A 10,099-nucleotide genomic window follows, 5' to 3' on the forward strand; every position below is an offset into this window, starting at 1 on the left:
CTAAAAATAACTTCGTTTTCCCCAAAGGTGTAAGCAGGACTCCCGAACCGGGCTTTCCCTGCTTCAGCGTAAGATTTAACCATTTGTCCTCAAATCCCTTGCACCATGTGGACGCCCGTAGTTGGCTTTGGGAGCTCCGAGATCTCTTTGTAAGGAATTCTTGAAGGGGATGAGTTTTACACATAAACCGTTAAACTTCCACCTGTGTGCCCTGAAGACTGTCTCCAGGGAAACAGCTGAGCTCTTGACCCAAGTGTGAGGTGTGCACGTGCCTCTTGCACACAGCTTTTCCCCCTAACCACTTCGATTTTGATTTAGCCTCATTTGAGATGGCATGATGGAAAGTAGCTAAAAGAAACAGGTAGCTCCGTGAAAGACAAACACGCGGTCCTGCAGCGGTATCTGGTAAAGGGCAGGCAGCAGTGTAATGAGTTAATATTTCAATTGCTGGGGCGCCTGGGTGGCTCAGTGGGTTGGGGCCTCTGCCTTGGACTTGGGTCATGGTCCCGGGGTCCTGGGATCGAGCCCCACATCGGGCTCCCTGGAGCTCAGCGGGGCGCCTGCTTCCTCCTCTCTCTCTGCCTCTCTCTCTGCCTACTTGTGATCCCTTTGTCAAATAAATTTTTAAAAAAATTGCTGTTCATGTAGCAGGTCTTTAGTGAGTATCTGTAAAAAAGCTAACTCAAAACACCACATTCCTCTCTATAGGAGAGCAATACATCTTTTTCCAGAGATAACAATCTTGGAAGGTGGTAGTTCTGTCACTGGGGGACAGTCGTGAGACCACATGTAAGGTCCCCCAAACCTTTCTCTGATATGAAGACCTTAAGCTATTGGGGAACGAGCATAAAGCACTACAACCACGGGGCCGTGGCGAAGACTCTTACTTCTGGTGGAGAGAGAGAAGGGCAAACTCTACTCTGCTCCTGGGGGAGCAGCAGGAAGCACTGGGGTTCCGGGGCCTGAACTGAACTGACAGAGTAGAGGTTGGCAACTTCTGGGAAACCCTCTTTCATTGAAGGCATACCAGAGAAACAAGACAGCATTTGTCAGCAATGGTAAAAGGAGGAAAAAATACTGAAAATGCCCCACCTTTACGGCCCAGGTACATAGGACTTGCCTAAGAACAAAGCTGACCAGCAGAAGGGAGTACCCTCTTGCCCCACCACAAACCAACACTAGCAACAAGCAGCCTTACAAGGAAGAAGAAGAAAGTGGAGACAGATCTCTCTGGAACCCAGGCATGCAAGAACTGCTGAAAGCTAAGGGACACTCAGAAAAACTTCAGCACCCCAGTTTCTACACTAAGAACAAGGTAATAGCATAAAAATTAAAATCCTGTGGTACAGTGCACCTGGGTGACTCAGTTGGCTAAGCATCTGCCATCAGCTCAGGTCACGATCTCAGGGTTCTGACATTGAGCTCCAGCTCCCTGATTAGTGAAGAGTCTGCTTCTCCCTCTCCCTCTGCCCCTCCTCCCTGCTTGTGCTTGCACTCGCTCTCTCTGTCAAATAAATAAAATCTTTTTAAAAAATTCATGTGGTATAACAAAAGATTTATTGTTATTATAAGAATAGAACCCAAATTCAGCTCACTTCCTGACTAAATTGATTTAATCACCTACATTTCTAATCTGACAGAAGAGGCATACTCATTTCTTGGTATAAATATTTTTTACTTCAGTTTTTACTGTTCTTCTACAAAGATATCCATTATTCAATAAAAAATTACAAGATACCTAAACCAGAAAAGAAAAAAAATCCATTGTTTAAGAGCTTAAAGCAATCAACAAAACCAGATTCAAAAATGACTCATATGTTGGGCTGTGATTAATATGTTAAAGGATCTAGTGGAAAAGGTAGAAAACATGAATATATAGAAAATTTCAGTAGAGACTTGTAAATTATTACAAATGTGAAATGGAAATGCTAGAAATTAAAAAGCACATTGTTAGAGATGAGTAATCACTTCAGTGACCTTAGCAGAATACTGGATATAGCTGAGGGAAAAAAACAGTGAACTTGAATATAATAAATAGAAATTATCCATATTGAAATAGAAGGAAAGAATTTTTTAAAAAAGAAAGAACATGCAAGGTATATGAAATAATATAAAGTAGTTTAATAAACACAGGTTGGAATCCCAAAAGGAGGGGAGAGGAAGAATGAGACAGGGGAAATACTTTATGATATAAATATGAGAATTTTCCAAAATTAATGAAAATAGTAGATACAGACAAAATCTTAAAGACAGCCAGAGAAAAATGACACACTGCAGAGGGCTAAAACTTACAGCAGACATCTTGTTAGAAACTACATAAGTGGGCTCCTGGATGGCTCAGTGGGCTAAAGCCTTTGCCTTTTGCTCAGGTCATGGTCTCAGGGCTCTGCTCAGCAGGGAGCCTGCTTCCTCTCTCTCTCTCTGCCTACTTGTGATCTCTGTTTGTCAAATAAATAAAATCTTTAAAAAGAAAAAAAACTACATAAGTGACATTTTTGAAGTAGAAGAAAGAATACCATCAATCCAGAATTCTATACCCAGTTATATCTTTCAAAATCTTGAAGACAAATGAAGGTTTTTTAAATTTCATTTTTAAACTTTCACTATAAAAAAGTTAAAAGACATTCTTCAGGCAGGAAGAGTAGTATAGCTGATGGAAATTTGGGTCTACATAGAGAAATAAATAGCTTTAGAAATGATGAAAGTAAACATAAAAGTTTTTATTATTGTAATCACTTTAAAAGATGTGTCTAAAGCAAAAATAGTTGCAATGCACTGTGGGACTTACATGTAGAATTAAAATGAATGACAGTATGACAGGGAATGAGAGGAAGAAATGGAAGTATACTACCATAAAGTTCTTTCACTATATTTAAAGTGATATAGTAATCATTGAAATTAAACTGTGATAAACTAAAGATGTATGTTGTAAACCCTAGATCACCCACTAAAATCTTTTAAAAAGAGGTATAATTAATAAGCCAATAGTAGAGATAAAATAGAACAATAAAATATTCCAAAAGAAGGCAAGTATATCGGATGGAGGGGGAGGGATAAGGAACAAATTGACAAATACAAAACAACTTTAAAAATGGTAGGTCTAAATCCAACCATATAAATAATTACATTAAATATAAATGGCTCAACATCTAATTAAAAAGTAGAAGTTGTCAGATTGGATAAATAAGCAAAAGTTTATTCACATGCCATTTACTAGAAATATACTGTAAATTTAGAGATGTACTTAAATAGGTTAAAAAGAAAAGGATGGGAAATGATATGTCATAAAAAAAATCAATCAAGAAAAAGTTGAGTGGCTATATTAATATCAGATGAAGTAGGCTCAAGAATAAGTAATATTGGGTGCCTGGGTGGTTCAATGGATTAAGCCTCTGCCTTCAGCTTGGGTCATGATCTCAGCCTGGAATTGAGCCCCGCATCAGGCTTTCTGCTCAGCAGGGAGCCTGCTTCTCCCTCTCTCTCTCTGCCTGCCTCTCTGCCTACTTGTTTTCTATCTCTCTCTGTCAAATAAATAAATAAAATCTTAAAAAAAAAAAAGAATAAGTAATAGTACCAGTAATTCAGTAGGTCTAGGGTAAGGCCTGAGATTCTGCATTTCTAACAATCTCACTAGTGGTCTGAGGACATCTTAAACAGCAAGTTCTTAAAACACCAAGCCCATAAAAAATTGACAGAGAGGGCAGATGGAAAGAATCTAAGTTCAAATAGTTTGGAAAATACAGCTTACTGTATTATCCCTCAAAGACATTTACAATGACAAGTAGTATCTTAAAGGCTTAAAAATTCCCGTAATAAAGAAATTTGCAGTAGGCAGCCTTTAGGATGGCCTCCAATGATTTCCTCTATTTCTTGGTATTCATGCCCTTGTATAAGCTCCTCTCCTTGAATGTGGGCTGGAAAAACTGACTTGCTTCTAATGAATAGTATATGAAAACCATGGGATGTCATTTCCAAAATTAGGTTATAAAAAGACTGCAGCTTCTATCTTGACTGTTCTCTCTCACTTTCTCTGGGATCATTCTCACTAGGGAAGCCAATTACCTTGTTGTGAGACAGCACTGTGGAGAGACCCATGTGAATGAGATCTTCCCCAACAGAGCTTTGAGATGTTTGTAGTATTGGTCCATGCCTTGATTGTGGCGCTTGAGAGACCTTAGAACCAGAACCACCTAATTAAGCTGTTCCTATTTTCCTGACCCTCAAAAACTATGATATAGTAAATTATGCTAGGTTAGTTTTTACCCTACTAATGCTGGGTATTACTAGTGCTACCTACTAATGCTACTAATGGTGTTTCCATCATGATCTCTCCTGGATTGAGGAATCCTGGGTGAAACATTTGGTTTACACATACACAACACCAAAATTTAAGCCTGATAATTACTTTTCTCAAATAAAATACATTAATAACCCAGGCATACACAGTTTAGAAAACACTACACTTAATCTTTTGTGAAGTCTTATTTCAAAGTCAGACTTTAGCTGTGTAAAGAGCTTTAGAGGTAAGCACCACAATTAAGCTTTCTAGTAATAACGGAAATGAACCAACCCCCCCCCCCACCACCACACACACACAAAACCCACCAAGGAGAAAGAAAAGGAGAAATACAGAAAGAAGGAATTAAGTGTGGTCAGACTCACAGGTTCTTTGACATCATCATGGAACATTGCTTCCTTCTCAGCGAGCAGATGGGATTAACAAACCGTGATTATTGCAAGGTATTATTCTTAAATTACACCAGCATTTTTTGGCATCCTTCTAGAAGATGAAATGTACTCAATCAAATCAAACCAAACCAATCGAAAACAAAACCCCATGTAAACAGGGCACCAGCAGAATCTTCCGAATGGAAGTGGGTCAGTGAAGTGAGAATGTTGTAGTTGGAATCACCATCAAACCATCAAACTTTGCTAAGAGGATGCAAAAATAATTGCCACTGGATAATAACACCAACCCATAAATTTCTACACCAAAATGGGTGATTGAAGAAGGACAAAATTCATTACCTCTTGAAGCAGTTGCCCAGTTGTGCTACAGATCTTAGCTGTGGACTTCTGGCAAACAGCCCATGTCCACCTTTAAGATGGAATGAAGCTCTGTGGCTTGGGGGATCTGGATGCCCAAAAGAGTGAAGAAGTTGGCACTTTTGCCAGAAAGCTATTGGTGTGGGTAATAAGTAAATGTTTAGCATTGTGAATGCAGATTCCTAAGACAAACCCTCTGAAGACTGATTCATCAGGGGAAAGCCCCAAATGTACCTTTTTAATATGTACCCGAAATGATTCAAAATCATTTGAAATAAACTTTGAGTTTTACAAGTTTCATGCTTGACAGAAAGTAGCTTTTTCAGCAAGTTTGTAACCACAGCTAAAATATTTATGTATTTTGTGTGATTTATATTGCAATAATATGATATATTTTTTGAAAAAAAAAGTTTAATAAAGAGCTTCCTTAATATTATTTTAGTGACCTGAGTTTTTTAATTCCATTTGACTATCTCCACATGGTGTGAAAAAGATCATAATTCAATTTCCAGCCTCTGCATTTTTATTTCTCGAGTTCTTGTTCTTCATAACTAATTAAGTTTCTGTAACTGTCATAGGGTTATAATCAGTCATTATGAATCAGATGTAAAATTTAGCTCATGTCAGAAATTATTTAGGAACTTTCACTTGGTTTCTAGGTAGGTAGAACATTTAATTAAATCAATTAGAATAAAATAAAGGTCTACTACTTTGTGTTCTTTCATAAAGAAAGAATTAGTCTGTTACTGCAATGATATCTGCCAATGCTATAAAGATTATAGAGGCTATAGGTCATAACGTCTTCTTTTTTTAAAATTTCCATTTTTGGCCCTATAGCTCAGGGGTTAGAGCACTGGTCAGGGGTTAGAGCACTGGTCTTGTAAAATTTCCATTTTTGAATTTTACATAAAGAGAGAGAGAAAAAACAAACAAATAACAGCAGGCTGTTCAAGACCGCTCCATGAAGGAAAAAAGTAAAAATAGAAATTGACTCGTTGGATCATGTTTTTCTTAGCATGTTTCATTTAGGAAATACTTTGAAATTGACTTGCCATATACTAGTTCCACAATTTTAGTAATAATTCATGTCAAAACTAAAAGAGAGATAGCTTTTCAGTATAAGTGATGATAGGAAGGATTAGCATAAATGTAATTTATAAGAAAGATACTATGTCCTCTATACTAAATTAACTAAGCACGTTGTAAAAAATAATTGGTTAAATTCAATTCATATCTTTCCATTCAAATAGAAAGATGTGGAATTGTTTAAGGTAGTGGTTGTCAAATTTTGGTGTGGGTTAGAGTCCCACCTCCAGACATTCCTGTTCAGTAGGTCCAGTGTATGACCTGGGAATCTACATTGGTAATTAAGGTAAATAGTTTTGACTATACTGCTTTAGTGGTGAAAAAAATATTCAAAAGTGATTTGTGGTTAGTTGGTGATAGCTAGAAAATAGTACCTAAGGGGAAAAATGGACGTATTTGGTTAATCTGAAAAAAAGGAGATTGAAGAATTACAGCCTTCTAAGAGTTAATTTAAGGAACCGGTTATTATGTTTTCAAAGAGAAGAGAAATCTTATTATGTTATTGTGTTTTCAAAGAGAAGAGAAATCTTTCACCTGGACACTGTCCAATGCTACCATTCCACATCACCTGATTCCTAAAGAAATTCTATCGAAGTGTTCTTTGCTGCCAACACACCCTTGGGAAGTATTTTTAATCAGCCATTCTCTACAATTAATCTAGGTCTTTTACCCCTGCTGGAGTAACTTCTATTAAAATGATTATAGTGAAATAATTATATTTCCATTTCTATTTTTCTTTCATGGAAAGTGGAAAACTGCAGATATCCTTTTAGTTTAAGTTCCTTTACTGTCTTCATTAATCATGTATTGACAATGAAGAAGATTTGTGTACGATTCAGGAGCTCTTCAATTCAGTTAAAACAGGGATTTTCTCTTCTTGCTTTCAGTTCTTGATCATGCACTTATTTCAGAATGTCCTGGTGGTCACAGTCTACCTGGAAAATTCTTTAACCTATTTCTTTTCATGTGTTTTTGGAAAAAACTCAAGTATTTTTTAAAGGGCATGCAGGGACTTGGGCGATGATAAGTTTCAGATTCTGTTCTTCTGCTTGTATGTTGTCTCTGTCTCTCTCTCCCTCTTCAAATCAGATCTAGCCTATCTCTGTTGCCAATATTGCTGTCTCTTTGCATTCTCTATCTAGAATACATACCTTTGGCTAGATGCAAGTGTATTACGGAGTTGTTATAAAGATTTTTGACTCTCATTTTTCCAGGATGTTGTTGTTGATCATGGGAGTGGAAAGAAAACGTAAGCAACTGTTGGGAAGAAATTTATAATGTTTTATAATAAAAATATTTTACTTATGGAGAAAATTGACATGAGAGTCTATTTGTCCTGAATGGTTTCTATAACACAATCATAATTTCTAGGTTAGTCATGTGTCAGTGGAGGTTATGGAAACTGGAAATAGTTCATGTCATATACTTCTGATTTTTGCTAGTGTTATTAATCCTATTTTGCCTGCAAAGCCCATCTGCCTAAAATTACATATATCTTGCTAACATTAAGCAAAGTCTATAAAGCTAGATTAAAAAAATATTATTTAGTATATTTCAGTAACTTTCCCCCACACTTCTTCGTATTTCTTTGCAGGATTTATAGGCCTTGTCCTTACCGACAGGGTCAAAAATTCCATCTGTGTCTTAAACAATGAAAATATTTATTATGTCATATGGAAGTAAGTCCCAAGGCAGGTTAATTTAGCAGCGTAAGCATGCTATCAAGGCCTCAGACTGTTTTCAGCTTTCTACTTCACCAGTCTTAGCTTGTGGGATTTTGTCCATAAGCTTTTCTCCTCATAACCGAAAAGGGCTGCCGTTTCCTCCAATACTGGGTCCTCACTGGGTCTTCATGCAACTGTGACCCAAGGCGGGGGTACTAACTCTACTTTCATCTCCCGAATAGGGAAGTGAAGTCATTCTTCAAAGCCCTCCCCTTTACCCTCTCAACAGACTCTCTTGCTGGTCCTATCAGTGACTGGTCCAACGTACCAGGGTGGCTCCGTCAATTAAGTGTCCGCCTTCAGCCCAGGTCACCATCTCAGGGCTCTGGGAAGGAGAGCCACATGGGCGCCCTGCTCAGCGAGGAGCCTGCTTCTCCCTCTCCCTGTCCCCCACTTGTGTTTGTTTTCTCTCTCTCTCTAGGGCTTTCTCTTTCAAATAAATAAGTAAAATCTTTAAAATAAAAGAAGGAGGAGGAGGAGGAGGAGTGACTAGCCCCTGCTCTCGCTGAATGGGGTGGCATAAGGATCTGGCACTTTCAGCCTCCGTGGTGGGAAGGGTATGTAGAAGGCAAAGACTGGAAGAGCCACAAATGGGAAAAATCATTACGGTGATACTTCTGACAGCTCCCCAAAGCCTCCAGAGGCTTCTGAAAATGGCAATTGAAATTTATGCCGACTTAATAAGCGAGTTTTATTCCTAATCCTAAATTTCGATAAATGTGTTTTGTTTTAGAAACTTACTCACTGACTCGGAATGGGAGTCGCTTCTGGGTCAAGTAAGTGGTCCTCCCATTGCTCCTGCTTCGTAGACTTACCTGACACTCTAGAGCACCGAAGTCCTAACTAGCAAGTATTTCCTAGTCTAATAATGACAGAGAATAGAATTAGACAAAGGAGTATGGGTTGTAACAGAGGAAGTAAAGAGACAGTAATTGGAAGGGCAGAAAAAGAAAACGGTAAGGGAGAAAAGGAGAGGCAGAGTAGACTGAGTGGTGGCTCTACTGGATGGTCTAATGTGAGAGGGTTGGGTTAACCGGGCCACTCGCCCCACTTGGAAGGACAGGCAGGGTGAGCCGGTAAGACTCTGCGGGAAACAGAAGCAAAGGAGGAGGGCGTTGACTCCTTCAGGCATGCATCCTGCAAGTTAGAATTTGTCTGTCCTAACCAGGCTGCAAGGGTGTCCTTGGAAATGCATGTTCATATAGGCTGGCACTCCTTTTTCTTTCTTCTTTTCACTTAAATATATCTTGCATAACAACAATGCTTAAACTCATCCACCTAACTATTTAAGGCTCTTAACTTGTTTCAGCAATAATTAAAGCTGAACCCACGAAATATTTCCTGGATTTGTTTGGGATGGAGAGGCTACTCTTCCTGCTTTCCATCTACCCATTTACCTGGTTCTTTATTGTCAGATCCTATTCACCAGAAATATTATTCTTTTCAACACTTTATCAATCTTGAATGATACATGAGAGAATCTTTTTGAAATTCTCCCTTTGTTGTGATAGGTATACTTTATGTTAAATAGGTTTTGTTGTTTTAGTCCTTACATCTATTATAAAATCAAAGTATAGAAAGCAATACAAAATGAATGTGTACCCTAATTAATTATTTATCTTGTAGCCAACTCCCCAAATTAAAAAAATGGAATTTTCCAGCTATTCCAGAAATCCTCCATGTCCTTCACCAATTTCAAATCACATACCTCCCCCCAAAGTACCCATCATCCTAATCTTTATAGTAATTATTTCCATGTGTTTCTTTACAGTTACATGGCAGACGCACACTCCATAAACATTGTATTTCTGACCACTAAATATTTTTAATATATCCTTTAAATCTCATCCTTCCACCATGTGGAGGTGTTTTCATACTCATGGAGCCATGCAGCATGTTCCTGTGTCCTGGGTGTGTCCTGAAAACTCGCAGCTAGATTCAGAAGCGTCACTAAACTTGGGTTTTATCTCTTTGGGCAAGATGATAAGTTGTGCTGTGTTCTTTCATAAGGAGGCATATGATGTCTTGCTGATTCTCTTTTTGTGATATTATTAACTGTTGATGTCTGAATCCATTAACTCCCTGGGAGGTTGCAAAATGGGGATATTCAAATTCCATTGTTTTTTCACTTATTGGTTGAAATACTTTTATAAGGAGATACATGTCCTTATCTATTATTTGATTACTTAGTGATAAACAGTTCATAAAGAAAAGGTAGGACAAAGTACTTGGTTCTTTCCTTC

This window comes from Mustela putorius, unplaced genomic scaffold (assembly GCF_011764305.1).
Source record: "Mustela putorius furo isolate JIRA1106 unplaced genomic scaffold, ASM1176430v1.1 tig00000992_pilon_pilon_pilon, whole genome shotgun sequence".
NCBI lineage: Eukaryota > Metazoa > Chordata > Mammalia > Carnivora > Mustelidae > Mustela > Mustela putorius.